The following is a 22,150-nucleotide window of genomic DNA, read 5'->3' as shown; positions in this document are numbered from 1 at the left end:
CACAGCTCATTAAGCCACACTGTGGCGGTGCCCTACACCCAAAAAAATAGAGGAAGGTTGCCACAGATGTTAGTTCAGTTAGTTCAGATCTTCCTCACCACCTGCCCCTGCCCCCACAAAAAACGTAAACACAGAAGAAGGAAGTAAGGGAAAAATTGAGAAACAACCAGAAAAAAAGAAGACAGAGAAAACAAATAGCAAAATGACAGAATAAGGCCTTCCTTATCAGTAACTACTTTAAATGTAAATGGATTAAACTCTCCAATTAAAAACAGAGATACATTAAGAGATTTTTTTTAAAAACAACAAACCATGATCTCACTATATTGCTGTCTATAAGAGACTCTTTTTAGATCCAAAGACACAAATAGATTGAACATAAAAAGATTAAACAAGATATTCCATGCAAGTAGTAACCAAGAGAGAGGTGGGGTGGCTAAAGCAGTAACAGACAAAATAGAGTTTTAGTCAAAAACTGTTGCAAGAGGCAAAGAAGGACATTGTGTATTGATAAAAGGGTCAGTCCATCAAGAAGGTATGACAATTACAAAAATATTCATACCTACAACAGAGCTAAAAAAATAAGCAAAAATAGACAATATTGGGGCTGGCTCAGTGGCATAGCAGTTGGGTTCTTGCACTCCATTTTGGTGGCCCGCGGTTCACTGGTTCAGGTCCTGGGCACACTGCTCATCAAGCCATGCTGTGGCAGGCACCCTACATATAAAATGGAGGAAGATGGGCACACATGTTAGCTCAGGGCCAATCTTCCTCAGCAAAAAGGGGGCGGGTTGGTGGCAGATGTTAGTTCAGGGCTAATCTTCCTCAAAAAGAAAAAGGACAGTACTGAAGGGAGAAATAGATAATTCTACAATAATCATTGGAGACTTTAGTAGCCTACTCTCAACAATGGATGGGACAACTAAACAGATGAGTAATTAGGAAATAGAAGACTTGAACAACCATATAAACCAACGAGACCTAACACACGTATATACGACATTCCACTCCAAAACAGCAGAATAGACACTTTTCTCAAGTTCACATGGAACAATTCTCCAGGATAAAACATATGTTATGCCACAATACAAGTCTCAAAACATTTAAAAAGATTAAAATCACACAAAGTATCTACTCTGGCCACAATGGAATAAAATTAGGAATCAGTAACAGAAGGAAAACTGGAAAATTCACATGGTTGTGGAGCTTAAACAATGGGCCAAAGAAGAAATCACAAGGGAAATTAGAAAATACTTTGAGGGGCCGGCCCTGTGGCCCAGTAGTTTAGTTCATGTGCTCCACATCAGCGGTCCAGGGTTTCGCTGGTTTGGATCCTGGGCTCGGACATGGGACTGCTCATCAAGCCATGCTGAGGCGGCGTCCCGCATGCCACAACTAGAAGGACCCACAACTAAAAATACGCAACTATGCACCAGGGGGCTTTGGGGAGAAAAAGGAAGAAAATCTTTTTTTTTAAAAAAAGAAAATACTTTGAGACAAATGAAAATGAAAATGCAATATACCAAAGTTTATGGGATGCAGCAAAAACAGTGCTCTGAGAGAACTCTATAGCCGTAAATGCCTACATTAAAAGAGAAGAAAGATCTTAAATAAATAACGAAAGTTTACACCTTAAGGAAGTAGAGGAAGGTCCTAAATGAAATCAAAATCCAGCAGAAGGGAAGAAATAATAAAAATTGGAGCAGAGATAGATGAAATAGAAAACAGAAAGTAGAGAAAATCAACAGAACAAAAAATCAGTTCTTTGAAAAGATTGACGACATTGACAAATCTTTAGCTAGACTAACCAAGGAAAAAATAGAGAAGACTCAAATTACGAAAATCAGACATGATTGGGGGACATTGCTACTTTCCTTACAGATATAAAGTGGATTATAAGAGAACACTATGAAAAATTGTACACCAACAAATTAGACAACCTAGATAAAATGGACAACTTCATAGAAACGCACAAACTACCAAAACTGGCTCAAGAAGAAATAGAAAACTAAATAGGCCTATAAGAAGTAAAAAAGTTCAATCAGTAATCAAAAACCTGCCAACAAAGAAAAGACCAGGAGCAGATCATTTCAATGATGAATTCCACCAGTTATTCAAAGAACTAACACTAACCTTTCTTAAACTCTTTCAAAAAAATAGATGTAAGGGCTGGCCCGGTGGTGCAGTGGTTAAGTTCACACTTTCTGCTTCGGCAGCCTGGGGTTCGCCGGTTCAGATCATGGCACTGCTTGGCAAGCCATGCTGTCATAGGTGTCCCACATATAAAATAGAGAAAGATGGGCATGGATGTTTGCTCAGGGCCAGTCTTCTTCAGCAAAAAGAGGAGGATTGGCAGCAGATGTTAGCTCAGGGCTAATCTTCCTCAAAAAAGAAAAAAAAGAAGATGTAGGAATATGTCCTAATTCATTCTAAGCCAGAATTACTCTGATAGCAAAGTTGGATAAAACATCACAAGAAAAGAAAACTACAGCCCAATATCCCTTATTAATATAAATGCTAAAATCCTCAACAAAATATGAGCAAACCAAATCTGGCAGCATATTAAAGAGATGATACACCGTAACCAATTGACTTGTATCCTAGGAATGAAAAGGTGGTGCAATATGAGAAAATCAATGAACCTAATACATCACATTAATAGAAGGAAGAAAAAACAGCCAACCAATCACATGATCATCTCAATTGATGCAGAGAAGGCATTTGACAAAATCATCATCCTCTCGTCATAAAGATCCTTACAAACTAGGAACAGAAGGCAACATCCTCAACATCATAAAGCACATTTATAAAACAATCCCCAAGGAGCTGTGTCCTTCTTTCTGCCATGTAACGACACAGCGAGAAGATAGCCATCTAAGAACCAGGAAGCAGGCTCTCACCAGACATCAAATTTGCTGGGGCCTTGATCTTGGACTTCCCAGCCTCCAGAACTGTGAGAAAATAGAAGCTGGTGAAGGCTATTAGGACCATAAGATTGTCCTCCTTTATACTTTTCTACTGAATTTGCAGACAATGAAGCATACGTATTTCAAGTCTAATTTTTTTTTTGAGGAAGATTAGCCCTGAGCTAACATCTGCCCCCAGTCCTCCTCTTTTTGCTGAGGAAGATTGGCCCTGAGCTAACATCTGTGCCCATCTTCCTCTGTTTTATGTGGGACACCTGCTACAGCATGGCTTGATAAGTGGTGTATAGGTCTGCACCTGGGATTCAAACCGGCGAACCCCAGGCCACCAAAGCAGAACGTGCAAACCTAACCACTGTACCATCAGGCCAGCCCCTCAAGTCTAAGCTTGATAAAGGGTTATCTGTGTTTAGCAACCTAAATAGAGCTTATATATGTTTAGAATGCACTCAGCCTGCCAACTCTGAAATTATTCCATTCTCGTGAAAGGTTTAGTTTTTGGGGATTCACAACATATGGGCATCAGAGTTGGGGAAAGTGATGCGCTTGAAAGATGCCCACAGATAATGTCACAGAATATAAGATGTCTTTGCGGGCACAGTTTATGGAAACATCCACAGAGTGATAACTATGTAAACAGGTAAAGATACAAGATTCTGGTTCCCTGGACTTCCCCAGGGGTTGTATGGCTATCGATGATAAGGTCCAACTAGAGTGAGGGTTCCGCCAGGCTACGGAAGCTTTTCCCTCTCCTGATTTGACAGTCTTTATGCAGTTAACGCTTCTCCCTAGAGGGAAGACGGGTTACATGTCTGCCCATCTACCATGTGCTTGTCATAAGTCTCGTCTCCAGTGTGTTTACTTCAAGTTTGCTTAAAGGTATCGAAGGTCAGTCTCCAAGGTGCTTCTATCAGAAGCAGGCTTCAGATCTGAGATCCATTTCTGCATAGATTATCCCAAGTGTTGTGCTAAAGTGAGACCTTACTTGAATATTTGTTTCTATTGTGTGAGTTCAAATCTGATTCGTTCTAAATCCTTTTTTTTTAAATTTTAAAATCAACTTTATGGATGTAAAAATTACATAAAAGAAAATGCGCACATTTTAAGTGTACAGTGAGTTCTGAGAAATGTAACTAACACCACGGTCAAGATCATCCCCCCAAATTCTCTTGTGCCCTTTGCAGTCACCCTCCACCTCTGATCCCCAGCCCCAAGAACCCCCTGATCTGCTTTCAATCAAAATCTATTAGTTGCACCTGTTCTAGAATTTCATTTAAATGGAATTACACAGTATACTCTTTTGTATCTTGCATTCAGCATAATGTTTTTGAGATTCACCCATGTTGCTGTCTGTTTAGGAGTTTTTTCCTTTTTATTGGGGAATAACATTTTATTGTATGAATGAACAACACTTTGTTTTACCATTTACCTGCTGATGGACATTTGGTTTTTTCCAGTTTTGTCTATTATGAATAAAGTTGCTGTGAACATTTATGTACAAGTCTTTTTGGGAACATGTGATTCTTTTCCACCTGGGAGGTGATGTAATAAGTATATGCTTAACCTCAAGGGTCTACAAAAGTTTTCACTAGGGCCAGAAAGTAAATATTTTAGGCTTTATGGGCCACATGGTCTCTGTTACAACTACTCACGTCAGCTATTATAGTGTGTAAGCAGCCATATGTAATTGACTGAGCATGGCTGTGTCCTAATAAAACTTTATTTACAAAAATGGCTGGTGGGTCAGATTTGGTCTGTAGTCAATAGTTTGCTGAACTCGAGCAACCAAAGTTGGAAAGATTCACTGCTGTGTTTTCTTTTAGACATTTTATAGCTATACTTTTATATTTATATCTAGATCAATTTTGAATTAATTTTTGTAGATGATGTGAAATTAGGATCAAGGTTCTTTTTTGTTGTTGTTGTTGTTGTTGAGGAAGATTGGCCCTGAGCTAACATCTGTTGCCCATCCTCCTCTTTTTGCTTGAGGAAGAGTGGCCCTGAGCTAACATCTGTGCCAATCTTCCTCTATTTTTGCACGTGGGATGCTGCCACAGCATGGCTTGATGAGTGGTGTGTAGGTCCACACCCAGGATCTGAACCTGCAAACCCCAGGCTGCTGAGCTGAAGTGGAGCTTGTGACCTTAACCACTATACCACTGGGCCTGCCCCAAAGGCTCACTTTTTTGTTCATACTGTTCTTCTTCTTGTTTCAGTAACATTTGTTGAAAAGACTATTGTTTCCCTCTTTGAATTACTTCAGCCCCTTTATCAAAAAGCAATTGATCATTTACATATGGGTCAGTTTCTGGACTCCCCCTTTGTTTCTATTGATTTTTGTGTTTATCCTCATGCCAATATCCCACGGTTTTGATTACTGTGGCCTTAGAGTAAGTCTCGAATTCAGAGGGTATAAATCCTCTAACTTTGTTCTTCTTTTTCACAATTGTTGTGCCTATTTTAGGTCCTTCTCATTTCCATATAAATTTTAGAATCCACTTGTCACTTTACATAAAAAAACTGTGGTGCTTTTGATTTGGATTATATTGAATACCTAGACAAATATGGTGAGAACTGACGTCTTAACAACATTGAATCTTCCAATCCATGAGGAGTTAACACTCTGATATGTACTATTTATCATGTATATGTATATTTTTATTAAAAATATTAATAGTAATCCTCTGAGTGCTGGGATTATAGAATACTTTTGTTCGTTTTACTCTTCTGCCTCAAAAATATTATTTCAAAAATATTTAGCTAGACCAAAAAAGAGATACTAATTTTGGTTATGCAACAGCTCAGTTTAATTTGAATGATTCAGAGACAAGGAACTATATTAGAAATAGAGAGGATAATTGTTTCTGTCTTTCTCACTAAAATAGAAGAGTCATTACCAAACGAAAAAATTATTTGATGGTGTGTCCTTAGCAACTAAACTTTTAAAAAGTAATTGAAAAAAAGAGAATGGGAAACTGCATATTCACCTACATCATAAAAGTACTTTCATCCAAAGAACTGTTTTTTGTACATTGTGGACTCATAATCTATTTTCTCTTTTGAGAACAAGAGAAATATGCATTTCTAACTTTCCCCACTTAAAAAGCCAAGAAACAATGACTAATCTAATGGCAATAGACTCCTCCCGTATTCAGACCTCATATTGTTTCCCACTCCAAGAAACTAGAGCTTCTTAGAGAAACAGTTGATTCCAGGTCTGAGCAGGAAAGTGCAATTTTACCTGGAACATCCCACATTCATGAGAAGAGGAGTTAAAATTTCTGTCTGAAATGGAGGAGTATTCTAGAATTTGTGGGCATATTTTAAAACCACCACAAACCCATGAAATGATTTTAATTTTTAAAAAAATACCCAATTGTTATCTATATGTATCTACAAGATAATAGATAATACACATATTGGTCTCTGCCCTGGCAGAGTGCTCCTGAAACCTTTGTAATTTCTTAAATGATAATAGCACTAGGAGCATGTCTTGTTCTAATATTTGTCTTTGACCTTGTCCCTGACACATGGCTTCTAAAGTCCTTGTAATTCCTAAGGGATAAGAGCACTAGGAGCATCTTTTGTTTTAATTAGGCAACTCTGAGTGGGCTCCTGGGTGCTTCCTGGATGGGGACTGGTCACCAGAAAAACCAAGCCAGGATTAGAGGCTTGGGAATTTCGGCCCCTCCCCCCATCCTCCAAAGAAGGGAGAGGGGCTGGAAATGGAGATAATTAATCATGCCTACATGAGGCAGCTTCCATAAAATCCCAATAGTAGGGGGTTCAGAGAGCTTCCAGGCTGGCCAACACAACACCAGGAGGGTGATGCACCCCAGCTCCATGGGGACAGAAGCTCCTGCACTGGGAACTCTTCCCAGACCCCGCCCTATGTATCTCTTCATCTGGCTGTCCACCTGTATCCTTTAATAAACTGGTAAACATAAGTAAGTGTTTCCCTGAGTTCTGTGAGCCCCTCTAGCAAATTAAGTGAACCCGAGGAAGGAGTCATGGGAACCTCCAATATGTAGCCAAATTGGACAGAAATGGTGGGTAACCTGTGGACCTACTACTTGCGGGTGGCATCTGAAGTGTGGTGGGGGCAGTCTTATGGGACTGAGCCCTTAACCTATGGGATCTGAGTAGACAGTATCAGAATTGAGCTAAATTGTAGGGCACCCAGCTGGTGTCACAGAAAACTGGTTTGGTGTGGGGAAAAGCTTCCACCCATTTGGTGACCAGAAGTAAAGTATTTTGTATGAGTAGTAAAGGAGACACACAGGGGAGAAACACACAGTAGGGAAGAACTGTTTTTTTCCCTACATAGGAAGGAAAAAAAACTAAGTTGTTTTTCCTTTATAGCATCCTTATGAAAAATCATATAGAAGCATATTCTATACAGTAAAAATTGAAATTTTTTCACAACTAAACTTACCCATATCCCCACTCTAAACTTCTAGCATGATTTTAAAGACTATTTCCTATTTACGCACACACACACACAAATATGCATACCTATACATATACACATAACAAATTTAGAGTTTTGATTATTACATGAATGGGCTCATCCTACCATTCTATTTATCAATTAAGACATATTTATATGTCTGAAGCTCTTTCCATGTCAGCATAGAGCTAGTTCATTCTTCCTAAAAACTGCACCGTGATCTATTGTGTTGACGTACAGTATGTAATTTATTTAACTAGTTCCCAACCGGATGACATAGAATGATGCCCCGTCCTTTTTCCTATTACAAACATTGTTGCAATGAGTATCTTTTCAGTTTTGTCCTCTTCCTTCTCTAAATTAAAGACCTAGAAGTGAAAAAAGTGCTCTTTTAAATGCTATCTGTGTATTAAATTTTGATGGCAATTGCCAAACGGTAGGTTCACAGGGAAGTTGCTCTAAAAAGGAAGTTCTTTCAGGAAGAAAAGAACGGACTTTTATCAGGATGTTTTGCAAGTAACCGAAAACAACCCAAAGTAGCCCAAACTCTTAGAAACAGCGATTGCAAAACAGCGTTTCCTTTTACCTCCCCAGGGCAGTGACTAAGATCCTGTGGATTCAGAGTAACTTGAAAACGTGGGGTGGAAACACAAGGTTATTTAGTGCTAACAACTTCAGCCGGTTGTGCTAGCTTTGGTGCAGTCAAAAAAGGGGAAAAAACGATGCTGACTTCCAGCAGACAGCGCGGTGAGAAGCCCGGCCCGCGCCTGGGGGGCTCTGCCTTCCGCCGGGGCTGCGGGCCAGTTGAGACGCCCGGCGGCCGCGGCCCACTGCCCGGCGCAGGCTCTGAGGTAGCTGCGAACGCTCCACTCCTACGACCTGACGGTCTCGGAGGCCTCCCTGAGCCCGGCCCCAGCCCCACGGGCCGCCCTGTGTGGGTTGGGCCACGGTGAACCCCACTAGGCCGCAGACGACGCGGCGCCTGTGTTTGGCGAGCACGGCGGGCGAGAACATGGCGGCCGCCGGAAGGGCACGGAAGGCAGAGAGGCCGGTCCCCGCTGACGCGAGCTCGGCCACCTCCGCGTCAGGCCACTGAACCGCGCAAACCCAGCCCCTCGGGTGACTGCTCGGTCCCAATCAGACAAAAACGACCCCTCTCGCTGACATCGTGGACAAAGGCCTTCAGGGCCCGGAAGTGAACGGAGCCCGGGACAAGGACTCTTGGAACCGTTGGTGGCCGTCAAACGGTTGGTCTTGACACCGGAGCCCAGAAATGGTAGAAGAACATAGCGAATTGGGCTGTTGGGAAGCGCCCACCGTCGTTGGGGAAGATTTGCTGGTTTACAGAAGGCCTGTGGAAAAGCTGCGCTCCACTTCCGCTCCAACCTTTAAAAGAAAACTTCTGCTACATGTAGGCCTTCTAGATGTAAAGAGGTTGCCTGACGTATGATAAAGTAGAGTGAGACAAGCAAAAGTCTTGTAAATGACCATTTGTCAAAAAATTGTGGAAAAGAAATGTCTTCTGGAATGACTTTTTGAAATGGAATTGTTGGACGGCCTCTAAAAGAGACATCAGGTGTGACACACATCCGTGCTGCTTCCGTGGTTTAGAGGACTCGGAGCAGAAGGCCGCGAGGAGGAAGAGAAGAAGCTTCTAGGCCAGACTGGTCATATTTAGAAGACATTTTCCCACTTACCTGCATTTTATTCCTCACTCTATCTAGCTGACAGTGCTCAGTACTTTTTTGAAATATCTAGTCTTTCTAGATGTTCTGAAGTGCCTGATACACGTTGAAAGTAAAGGTGGTAAGATAACACATTTTGTAAATATCCTTTTGTTCAAATTTATGAGAAGTGTTGCTTGTTTGTTTTGGAATGGCCAAACCGCTTCTCTGAGCACGCATTGTGTTTGTGCGCTGATTTGGAAGAGGGAGCAGGAAAAGCAAATGCTAAGGGCTCTTTGTGAGTGTGTTTATACTTAGGCAAGATTAACCATTATCCCTGAGGTTCATACATTTCGTTTTTCGTTGCTCTGTATGTAATAGTGCTTATAATGGACAAGCTATCCTCCTAGTTTACAGCATCTAGTCTTTCTAGATGTTAAAGAGCTTGTCAGTCTATGACAAAGGTCTAGATGTTAAACTAATACAATTTTGTGTGCCTTGTGTTAAAAGTCCAAGAAAAATTGGCTTCTGAAAATTTGAGCATTACAGCCCACTGGGTGGGTGGAGGAGGGAGAGAAGAAGGAAGGATTCTAGGCCAGAATGTGCTTATTTAGAAGATCTTTGGGATTATAACTGTTGTTATGTAATAAACTGTTGTGCAGTTTATTCAGGACTGCTGTGTCTATAGTGGACAAAGTCCTTATTTGAAACATCTAGTCCATGTAAATGTTTTGAACTGTGCGAAATATGTTTAAAGGTAGTGAAATACCACTTTGTAAATATCTTTGCGCTAAAATTCATAGGAAATGTTATCTTTGGGAAATGGGATTGCTAAATCACCTCCGTGAGCAGTATAATGCTGTCTATACTTGTTCAATGGTTTGGAGGAGGTGAGAGGGAAGGAAATGCAAAAGGTAAGGTGATAATTTCTTCATATTTGCATAGTTTTGGGCAAAACAGTTTTTTTGTATGTTATATGCATTTTGCTTAGCTGTGTATATAGTGTGTATCAAGACAAATGAATTCTAATTTTTTAACATCTAGTTGGTAAAGAGGTCGCCAATGTGTAACAGAGTTAGTAAAATAAACACATTTTGTACATTTGTGTTGAAATTCATAGGAAAGCTTATCTTCTGTAAATGACTTGAAATATGAATTTGTTCAACCACCTCTAAGCATTGCACATGCCCGTACTTGATTGACCACTGGGTTGTGGTGGAGAGAAGGAAGTGTAGAGGGAATGGTTCAGGGCCAAACTGGTCACATTTAGAAGACACCTCAATTATGACCATTGCTCCGTGTGTCTTTCACAGTACTGTGTATATAGTGGACAATTAAGTTCTTGTTTGAAATAGCTAGTCTTTTGGGATGTTTAGAAGTGCTTGATGTATCTAAAGTTATAAGTAGTAGAATAACATTTTGTAAATAGCTTTTAAAAATTGATGCGAATATTGTATGATTCCACTTATATTAGGTACTTAGAATAGTCAAATTCGTAGAGACAGAAGGTAGAAGAGTGGTTATTAGGGGTTCGGGGGAGTGTGCTAATGAAGAGTTGTTGTTTAATAGGTACGGTTTGGAATGATAAAAAGTTCTGGAGGTGGATGGTGGTGCTGGTTGCACCAGAATGTGAATGTACTTAACGCCACTGAAGAGTAAACTTAAAAATGGTTGAGTGGTGGGGACGGCCCCGTGACCGAGTGGTTAAGTGCGTGCGCTCTGCTTTGGCAGCCCAGGGTTTCACTGGTCTGGATCACAGGCGCAGATCTAGAACTGCTCGTCAAGCCATGCTGAGGTGGTGTCCCACGTAACAGAACTAGAAGGACCCACAACTAGGATATACAGCTATGTACTGGGTGTCTTTGGGGAGAAGAAGACAAAAAATGGTTAAGTGGTAAATTTTATGTCATGTAAATTTTATCACAATGAACAGTTTTTAAAAGTTGGTGAGAAATATCTTTGCAAATGGAATTGTTAAACCACCTCTGTGAACAGTATACTCTTTGTACTTGTTCTGTGGGTTGGGGGAGGTGGGAAGGAAGAAATTACAAAGGGTGTTTTGCTGGGATGTACTAGAAGGTTTCATATTACACATTGCCTAGTGTGCTATGTGCCATTTTTTTTTTTCCTGAGGAAGATTACCCCTGAGCTAACATCTGCTACCAATCCTCCTCTTTTTGCTGAGGAAGACTGGCCCTGAGCTAACATCCATGCCCATCTTCCTCTATGTTATATGTGGGACACCTGCCACAGCATGGTTTGATAAGAGGTGGGTAGGTCCACACCTGGGATCCGAACCGGCGAACCCTGGGCTACTGAAGTGGAACATGGGAACTTAACAGCTGTGCCACTAGGCCAGCTCCTATGTCCCTTTCATTTAACTTTGCTGTATTGTATATAAATCCAGGAATATCTTCCTCAAGGGCCTGGGAACCATCTCTTCAATATGTAATCGTTAAGGGAGATAGGCTTTATCTCCAAGTTTCTGTGGGAGGCTGGGAGCCTAGCTTCAGTGGGCGCCTACCAAGTTGCAAAGCTACCTTCTGTCATAAATGCTCAAAATAAGAAGTTTATTTTCCCTTTGACTAAAGCCAATTAGCAAACACAGATGGCCACCTCAATTACCAGGTGAATTTGGGATGAATTCTGTGTGACAAATGGTGCTGTCAAGTCCTCTTACTTGAACACTAGTTATCATCTTGAGAACATATATGGAATGAGTTGTATCGGCTTGGCATGGGAAAGGATGCCAGGATGAAAGGGCGGGATTTTTTTCCTGTCTTTGCAATGTCTTAGTGGATTGCCTGTGATGCAGCACGTTCTGGTTTAATCCTTATTCAATAATAAAACTGTTTTCTTTCTCTATTACTTTTGTGGAGAGGATTTCTGCATTGGGAGAAGATTTGGTTTTTAATTATATTTCCCCAACGGTGACAAAAGCAGTAAAAAGTTGGGAATCATGTTGTAAAACCAAATCTCATTCAGTGGGTCGTTTTTGGAAAGGACTTGAGATAAACAAAGGATTCTAGACTACAATGGTCATAATTAGAAGTCAGCTGCAGATGTAACCTTTGTTACGTGAGTGTAGTTTATTCAACACTACTGTGTACATAGTGGACAAACTGAAGTCCTTATTTGCCGGAGTCCCGCCCCAGCTGAGTCCAGGTTCCTGAGGGATGGACGGCGTCGGCACAACGAGGGGAAAATAAAGGGGACGTGAGACTTGGGTTGGTGTTAGCAAGTCCGACTTTACTGTGCACAAGTGTCGTTTTTATATTTTTCAGGATTAGTACAGAAATAGCTCTACAAATATTCTCAGAGAGATAAGGAAGTAAAAAACGAGCACAAGAATATTTATTAGCATTCTGTTCTATAGAGCATAAGGTTAATGGTAGTCTTCTCCGCAATTAACTAGTGTTTGTTGTCTCTAAGCTAAAAGAGATAGGTACCTAGGCGTCTGTTGTAATTCATGGTAAAGTTAAATCAAAGAGAGAAGGTCCAGGCCTCCGGACAGGACAGCAGTCCGTCTGGTTGCATCCTGGTGAAGCCATCCCTGCCTCCCTCAATCATTTATGTCATTAGTGTAGATGGTTAATGGGAACAAAAGGCAACTCCAGGGTATCTTATCCCCAGGGCTATCTGCATTCTCAGCGGGCAGTTAAACATCTTTACATTTTCGCGCCCTTTAGGGGGTGGAAGCATTCCTTTGTCTTTTAGATTGTAGAGCTAACAGTCCCCTAAGCACACAGCCAGAGAAAATGTCATTTTGTTAGTAAAGTAAAGGGCTGAAAAGCTAAGCTAAACTATGTATCTTCAAAATAAAAAACAGAAATAAGTATAGACATAACCTTGATAGAAAGCATGCGTATAATTCAGAAAATATCAGGGGTGTGGGCCGGCCATTCTTCACCGAGGGGCATCACTGCACCCCTCGGCCCTTCTAGTCATCAATTATTTATTATTTATTGCTTTTAGGAGAAAACCTGTATAACATTTTAACAGAAAGCAGAAGGTCAAGAACAATATATAGATACTTCTTGATCATCCAATTAACCAGCAAACTTAGAAGGACGATGCATATATATTTAGACAAAGAACTGGAGGGAGAAGGAAACATTAAGCAGATGGAGGCCATAAACCTAACTCGACATCTTATCTGGGCAGGATTCCTTTCTGCTTGTCTCAAAAGGGACTGTGTGCTCCTCTGTTAATTAACTGAAAAATACCTTGAAAGTTACCTGCAGGTGGTCACATTCTCTTACTATATCTAATTTTCCCGGGAGGTAGTGCCTCCCAAGCAGCCACCCAAAGGAGTGAAAACTGGAGGTTAAGAAAGGAAAAGGAATGAAGGGCAATTAGAAGCAGCACAGGTTTCAAAACTATGTGAGGGGCCGGCCGGTTATTCTTCACCAAGGGGCGACCCTGCACCCCTCGGCGTTAATCGACTGGACCCTGTCAAACAGCCGATCAAATGATGTAGCCACAGCTCCCGGCACTTATTTGAAACGTCCAGCTTTTCTAGAAGTACATAAAGTAGGTTGAAAGTAGAGGTAGGGAAAGCACACATTTTGTAAATACCCTTTTGTTAAAATTCAGATGAAATAGTGTATTTTGGAAGTGGAATGGTCAAGCTACTTCCTTGAGGGGAACACATCGTGTTTGTGCTGGTTCAGGAAGAAGGGAGGAGAAAGTACGAAGGGCTCCATGCTAGTCTGCTTAGAGTTAGACAGGATTAACCATCACCCTCTTGTGTTCTGTGCATTTGGTTTTATTTTGCAGTGTCTGTCATGTATATAAAGGATAAGTTCAAATTTTATAATATCTAGTCTTTCTAGATGTTACAGAAGTTGCTCGCATATGACACAAGTAGAACTAGTAAACTGATTTTTTGCTATCTACCTCTTGGTGCTAAATGAATCTCTGTCATCAAAATGGTGGAAGAAGGAGAAGAGGAAAGGTGAAGGGAGGGGCCGTTGGTAGTATTTCCATATCTAGAAGATAGTTTGGAGTTATATCCGTAGCTCTATCTGTGTATTTTTTATAAAGTGCCTGTGTTTATTGTGACAAAGCTCATTGTTTATTTTGCAACATCTCAGCTTTTTGTAGGTGTTGAGGTGACAATGTGTGATAAAAAATAGAGCTGGGGGGCCGGCTCCATGGCCCAGTGGTTAAGTTTGCGTGCTCCGCTGTGGCAGCCCAGGGTTCGGATCCTGGGCGCGAACATGGCACCGCTCGTCAGGCCACGTTGAGGCGATGTCCCACATCCCACAGCTAGAAGGACGTGCAACTAAGATATACAGCTGTGTACAGGGGGGGTTTGGGGATATAAAAGCAGGAAAAAAAAAAAGATTGGCAAGAGGTGTTAGCCCAGGTGCCAATCTTTGGGAAAAAAAGGAAGATTGACAACAGTTGTTAGCCCAAGTGCCAATCTTTAAAAAAAAAAAATAGAGCTAGGGAGGGGCTGGCTCCATGAGTGGTTAAATTCCCACACTCTCCCTTTGGCAGCCTAGGTTTGAGAGTTCAGATCCCAGGCATGGACCTACTCCATTCATCAGCCATGCTGTGGAGGCATCCTACCTACAAAATAGAGGAAGATTGGCATGGACAGTAGCTCAAGGTGAATCTTCCTCACCAAAAAAAAAAAAAAAAAAAGTAAAAAAATAGAGCTAGTGAATTAGCCAATTTGTAAATATCTTAAAAAATAATTAATAGAAAAGAAGCATCTTGGACATGGAATTGTTAAACCACCTCTGAGCAGTGAGTGTCAGGACTCGTCCATTAATTTGGTGGTGGGGAGAGGTATGGGCAGATGTGTTCACATTTGCTTACTTTTTTTTTTTTTTTTTGGTGAGGAAGTTTGGCCCTGAGCTAACATCTGTTACCAATGTTCCTTTTTTTTTTTCTCCCCAAAGCCCCAGTACATAACTGTATATCCTAGTTGCAAGTCATTCCAGTTCTTCTCTGTGGGATGCCACCTCAGCATGGCTTGATGAGCAGTGTGTAGGTCCACACCTGGGATCCAAACCAGTGAACCCCGGGCTGCTGAAGCGGAGCACACGAACTTAACCACTCAGCCATGGGGCCAGCCCCTCACATGGAGATTTTGATGATAACCATTGATGTATGTATACAACTCTTTTTGGCTGTACTGTAGAAATACATTATTAAACAACTGAGAGGAAACATATTTCTTGATAATATTTTAATAGAATATGTCTGATAATGAATTCTCTTAAAATCATTGTACTCTATTGTTTTATGTCTCTTTTAATATTGAACAGAAGGGAATGCAGTATTTTAACTGTAATTCTGTCGATATCTTTATCTAGAGGCCTGTTGCCATTTTTGTCTTTTATGACATTTTTGTCCCCCAAGTGTATTAGTCAGGGTTCTACAGAGAACAGAACCAATGGGATTGATTGATTTAAACTGGCTCTGAGAACACCCAGAAATAATGTTTAATGTGGGAGCCCCATGACCGGTCAAGTTAACACGCAAAATTAACCATCACACCAAGAAAAGCAGGATTTCTTTTTCTTTCTTTTTTTACTGATTGATTTGGTGTACTGTATTTTTAGTTATCAAAATACTCGTGGCTTTTGGACTTTGAATTGGTCATTATTCACGATCATGATGTGTGAAAACGCATGATACACCCTGCACAAGCTCAATCACATAAAAATGTTTGCGTAGTTCTTTGTACGCACACGTAGGACCTAGAACACATCAAACTGTAAAGTGCTTACGATTATGGATGACGTTTGGGTACTTTGCTTCCTGTATTTTTCAGTTTTCTATAATGTACCTATTAACCTTTAACAATTTAAAAACTGACAGCACCATCTCAGTGATGTCCAACAGCAAAGTTAATTACTCACTTGCTCATGCTTACGTTGGTTGCTGTGTTAGTTCCCGAGAGCTACCGTAACAAAGGACCACAAGCTGGGTCGCTAAACACCAAATTTATTCTCTCATAGTTCTGGAGACCAGAAGTCCAAAACCAAGGTGTTGGTGGAGATGGTTTCTTCTGGAGATACTGAGGAAGAATCTGTTCCATGCCCCTCTCCTAATTTCTGGTGGTTGCCAGCAAGCCTTGGAGTTCTTGACCTGTAGCTGCATCACCCTGACCTCTGCCTCCATTGTCACATGACCTTCTTCCCTGTGTACTCTCTCTTCTTGTAAGGACACCAGTCATATTGGATTGAGGGCCAACCCTAATCTAGTATGATGTTATCTTAACTAATTACATCTACAAAGACCCTATTTCCAGATAAGGTCCCATTCACAGGTATTGGAGTCTAGGACTTGTCTTTCTGGGGGACGCAATTCAACCCACAACAGTTGCAGGTTAGTGGTTTCTCTGCTCCTGTCAGATGTGTCTTTCCATTCTTGGATCCAGACTAAAGGAGGGGCCCCTACTTAGCATGTGCCGTTCCTGTGGCAGGAATAAGCAATAGCTCTCAAAACATCCATTCACATGAGGCATGTATTATGTTCGATCACATGACAAGTTTGAGCACATGCCGTAACTCTCTCTGCGTCACGAGTTCCTGCCTCAGGCTTGTGTTTGTCCAAAACCTGCATCACTTCGCAGTCATGGAGTTCCTGTTAAGAGTCAGTCGGTTCAATTTCCGTTTTGTCTTTAATTAATTTATAGTCATTCCACTTTTTGTAACTTGTAACTATAACAAAAGTATGGTCTCTTCCATCAATCCAGTGAGAGTCCACTTCTTTGAAGTTTGAAATTTTTCTTAAGAATACAAATGCATCTTCAGCTGATTAAATGCAAGAAACACATGAAAAAATCTTAGCACTTAAGATTCTTTCAAGAAAAGATATCCGTTTCTGAAATATATTCACAATATAACAATAGTTAGGCAACACAATGGTTTCATTTATACTCTGTAAATTTTTTTTTAAGATTTTATTTTTCCTTTTTCTCCCCAAAGCCCCCTGGCACACAGTTGTATACTCCAGTTGTGGGTCCCTCTAGTTGTGGCACGTGGGACACCACCCCAGCATGGCCTGACAAGTGGCGCCATGTCCATGCCCCAGATCCAACCTGGCAAAACTCTGGGCCGCCAGAGTGGAGCACGCGAACTCCACCACTAGGCCTTGGGGCTGGCCCCTCTATAAATATTTTTAAGTGGAATATTTTCGCAATGTCCACATCAATGGGACAAACTCTAGATGTTGCTCTCAAGTGTTAGTCTGTGTGGTAGTGAGGGCAGCAGGACAGGAACAAGGGGGTTCCTTGCTCTATACTCTACATCTGGTGCCATTTTGCTAAGCAGCTTGGGTGCAGAACGGTAGCTGTGCCATGTTGTTATCTGAATAGTAGAAATTGCACTGTCATTTCTGGGAGTTGGGGAAGCAGGAAGGGGTTCACCACATCCCTGGACTTCAGGAAGTGGGCCCAGGCTATCCACTAGAGGCGTGTGATCCTTAAACCCATTGGTTGGAGGTTTCAGGGCACAAGCTGGAAGCTTGTATTCTTTGGTTTGCTTATTTTTTTGCCTTTGGATTGAAGTTACCTTATTCCACTTCATCTAAGAATGACCTATAAACATAGAAAAGGGGTTCCACGTAGTTGATCATCAGGGAGATGCCACATAAAATCATGACAAGATGCCATTATACACCCTGTGGGAGGGTGAAAACTGAAAAGACTCATGACACCAAGTGTTGGTGAGGATTTGCAACAACTGATTGCTGTACACTGCTGGTACTTTAAAATGGTACCACCACTTTGGAAAACAGCTTGGCAGTATTTTTTATATATATATAAAATTAAATTATGGTCTATCATAGCATTCAACAATTCCATTTCTAGATATCTGGCCAAGGGGCTGAAAAATTGTTTGTTAGGAGACAAAAAAATTATCTTATCAGCTATCTGGGCATTCTTAGCCCAGTCAAGCTGACACATAAAATTAGCCATCACATTCAGCAACTAGAGTAAGAGGCCAGAAGAGGAACTGTAATGATTCTAGTTAGGATATAACTCAAAATCTCAACCAGTGACGACGGCTTCTCACGTTGTTCTTATCAGTTTTAGAATTATTGGTTTTTTCACTCTTTTATCCCTTTAGTCATTCAGCACATATTTAATGAGCATCTGTGATGTGCCAGGGTCACAGTGAACAAGAAAAGGTCCATGTCCTCAAGGGATTTGTCATCTGAAGTAAGGTAAACAAGTAAATTAGTCATTTTAGTACAGTGTGATCAATGCTACGATGACGTGATGTGTCACAGGTATGCTTTCACTAGTAGAGTGCCACCAGGGATCTTAGCCCTACCATATAGAGCTCACTGCCAAAACACACAGTAGAGGAGCACTGTAGACAGAAGGCGTGAGACCCAGGTCTTTCCACGTTGCCTGTTCGGATATGGAGTCTTTGGTTTAATACTGATATCTTGACAGGAAAGAATGTCTTTGGATTAGGAATTCAGGGAGGTGAATCTCTGAGGAGGTGACTCTAGAGAGCATACAAAATGGAAGGACTTGACACAAGAAAATGGAGTGATGGTGTAACTGTCAACGCCTTAAAGGAACACCCATAAAAATCACAGACACCCCCAGAGATAACCAAACAGCAGGCTGCAGACCTGAACAAGATGTGGAAGCAGCAAAAAAGGGGAAGGTGAAGGCGGACCAAAGCCAGTGAGCCATTCCAGAGAGCGGACAACAGGCTGCTGGTCGCCTTGCTGATTCCAATGCCTCTTGCCTTCCCTTCGGCTGGGCTGATTTCCTGTTCTGACTCACTGGACCGTGCCAAGGACTTTGTGGATTTCGGTTCGTAACCCCTTGCATACTGAATGCTGTGTTTGGTGTTAGTTAATATGTTCTTATGATACTCGTGATTTATTGTGTGATGTTTGATTGCGTCTCGGTAAAGGGTTGCCAGGTTGTTACCGCTGTTCCTGGCCCTCAGTCACTTGCAACGAGATCCTTTGAATTTACTGTAATAAATCTTGGCATTGCGGAAAGACACAAAAGTGAGTGGACAATCCATTATTAACTGCTGGTTACAATGAAATTCAAAGAGATACCTGATTGGCAAGAAGGGAGAACAGCTAATGCAAAGGCCCTGAGGTAGGAACACACTGAATGTTAGAGGACCTGAAGGAAGGCCATGTGACCATAGCATAGGGAGTCCCAGAGGCCTGGGAGGAAAATAGCAGAGGGAGATCGCAGTGGCCTAATTTGGGGCCAAGAGATTGGATTTCATTCTAAAGGCAGTGGGAAACCATTGGATTACCTTTAGCAGAGATCAGATCTGACTTGCATTGTGCCCGCAGGGGTGGGGACTCACTTGTCACTGCTCGCTTTACCCAGCTTCCTTGGCGAGGCGAGATACAGCAGTGCTCGCAATCACCGAACTTCGGTGATTAGCAGTAGCTGACAAGTACGTGGTTACAGCGACTTCCTTACTGCAGAAGAGTAGACTCTAACCAGGTTTTCTCAGCTCTCACTTCCCTTTATCCTAGCCCAAGACAAACAGACAAAAAAACAGCAACAACAACAAAAGCTTCAACGGGGCTCTTTAAGAAATCTCCTACACGGCCTGAGGGAACTCTTTAAGGTAATGGAAATGTTCTGTCTTGATTGTGGTGGCGATTATAGAGGAGTATCCATTTATCAAAACCCATCAAACTGTAGACTTACAGTTGGGCAGTTTTATTGTATGTAAATTATGCCTCCTTAAAGTTGATTTAAAACAAGAAAATTCTCTACACGCTCTTGGTAAATACGAAGGAGGGGCACTTTGCACTGTCTCAAGAGGCCTGGAAACTTCTCAGAGAGGATGGCGTTAGAGCCGCTACTTGAAGAATGAGTGATCGTATGGTCATTTAAAACAAGCTTTCAAAATTCCATGACACTCCCATGAAGATCTGTGGCTAGTGCCTTGTAACTACTTGATCATCAGAATAACGTGGAAGTGGTGCTGTGCTTTACAAATGGGCAGCTTCCACTTCCTGTCTTTTGGACACTCTGTCTTGGCCGACAGCCAGCCCCACTTGCCAGCCGTGTGAGCGAGCCATCCTGGAAATGGGTCCTCCAGTCCGCAAACTACCCCAGCTGATGCCGCCTGGAGCACAGACAAGCTCTCCCGGCGGTCTGCTGACCTAACTGCAGATGTGTGAGCTAAATCAATGACTCTTGTTTTAACCCACTAAGCCTCAGGGTGGTTCGCTATGCAGCAATAACAACTGATCAGTTAGATAAAAAGGGTGGCGACAGGACGGGTATTCCAGGCCCCAAATCCTTAAGGCGAGCAGTGTTTCAGAATTCAGAATTTTTGGTTTTAGAGTGATAATACAGTTCCTATATTTGTATTTTCATAACATTTCCAGTGGGTAATGCACGACATTAATTCATCTGTAGGAAAGTGTATAAATATGTGCACTAAAATCAACAAATTAAGACGATAAATAGCCACAAGTCAGGCTTTGCTACTGAATGAATTTGCTGCAAAAGAAAACAAAATCTTTAGTTGTTAAAACTATATTGGATTTTGATTTTGGAATTGCACTTAAGGAATGAAGGATGGACTGGTAGTTTGGCCTGCCTAAAAGGAGGGGGAGAGAGGGGTGTGGGGCAAGAGATTCAACTTTCAGATAAAGTTCTTTATAAATACAAATTCTCATACAATCCATGGCCTTCCATGCCCAGAGGGCTTTGATTTGAGGGCCTCCACCATCTTGAGGTGCAAAAGACCCAGGAGGCCAGAGGATCTACCCAACCAGTCCGGCCACTTCAGTCTTAGTTTCTTGATACGCATAAAAAAAGGTCAGAGTCAGTTCAGAAGGCAGAAGTGGGGGCAGGGCAGGCTGCCTGTAGAGGGGAGGGAAGAGGAAATTTCATCTTGAAATTCTATATACTTATTTATTTTTTGAAAAATTTTACAGGAATATATTGGTGTATTACTTCCGTAAATATATAAACCATATACCATATGAAACGAGCCAGCCCTGGTGGTCCAGTGGTTAAGATTTGGTGCTCTCACCTCCGTGACCCGGATTTGTTTCCCAGTCAGGGAACCACACCACCCGTGTGTCTGTTGTCAGACTGGCGGCTGCATGTTGCTGTGATGCTGAAAGCTATGCCACCGAGATTTCAAATACCAGCAGGGTCACCCCTAGTGGACAGGTTTCACTGGAGCTTCCAGACTAGGACAGACTAGGAAGAAGGACATGGCCACCCACTTCCAAAAAAGTTGGCCATGAAAACCCTGTGAATAGCAGTGGAGCATTGTCTGATAGAGCGCTGGAAGGTGAAAGGATGGTACAAAAAGACTGGGCAGGGTTCTGCTCTGCTGTCCACAGGTCACTAGGAGTCAGAATCCACTCGACAGTGCTAAATGACAACAATACTGCATGAAATAGGTTCTGGCAATTTTCTTATGATTTACTCTATAACATGATTAATGGCACTTGCAGGAAAGGCAGGAACAAGCCAGAGTCAGGGTAAGGTGACCCGGCTTCTCTTGTTTAGTAAAGAGGAGGCAGGTGATTGCCGCTGACGGGGTTCAGGACACACTACCCCAAAGTATGGCCCCTTGGCATATTGAATACTCTAAGCTGAAGGAGGGTGAGAAAAAGCAGAAGCGGGAAGGGCACTCTGACCTCCTTCTTGCTCCCGCCTTTCTGCACTGAAACAGGGCATAAAACTCTCCTGTGAGAGGAGCCCTCCCTATACCTGGAGGAAAAGAACATCCTTATCTCTGAAGACAAAGGCACGCTGAGAAGAATCCTAACAAACTGGCCTTGCTAAATTTCCCCCAATTCACTGCAATTACCTTGTATTCCTCAATCTATCGTATTCCTCCACAAACGCCCATTCCCCATCAAACCTGGGGTGACAGTCCACAGGTCTGCTTCTCTGGGTCTTCATGTCCTTATGAAGGCTCCACGTCATGTCAAACTTATATTAAGTAAATTCATGTGCTCTTTTCCTGTTAACCTCTTTGTCAGTTACATTTTTTAGACCCAGCCAGGGACTGACTCTAAGAGGGTCCAGGAAAACTTTTTCCTCCCCTACACCTCCTCACCTTCTCTTCCTAGGATGTCTCCTTGAAAACCCAATAGGCCCCAGAAGAGGTCCATCC

This window comes from Equus quagga, chromosome 7, assembly GCF_021613505.1.
Source record: "Equus quagga isolate Etosha38 chromosome 7, UCLA_HA_Equagga_1.0, whole genome shotgun sequence".
In the NCBI taxonomy this organism is placed as follows: Eukaryota; Metazoa; Chordata; class Mammalia; order Perissodactyla; family Equidae; genus Equus; species Equus quagga.
Note: the sequence above shows the minus strand (reverse complement) of the source record.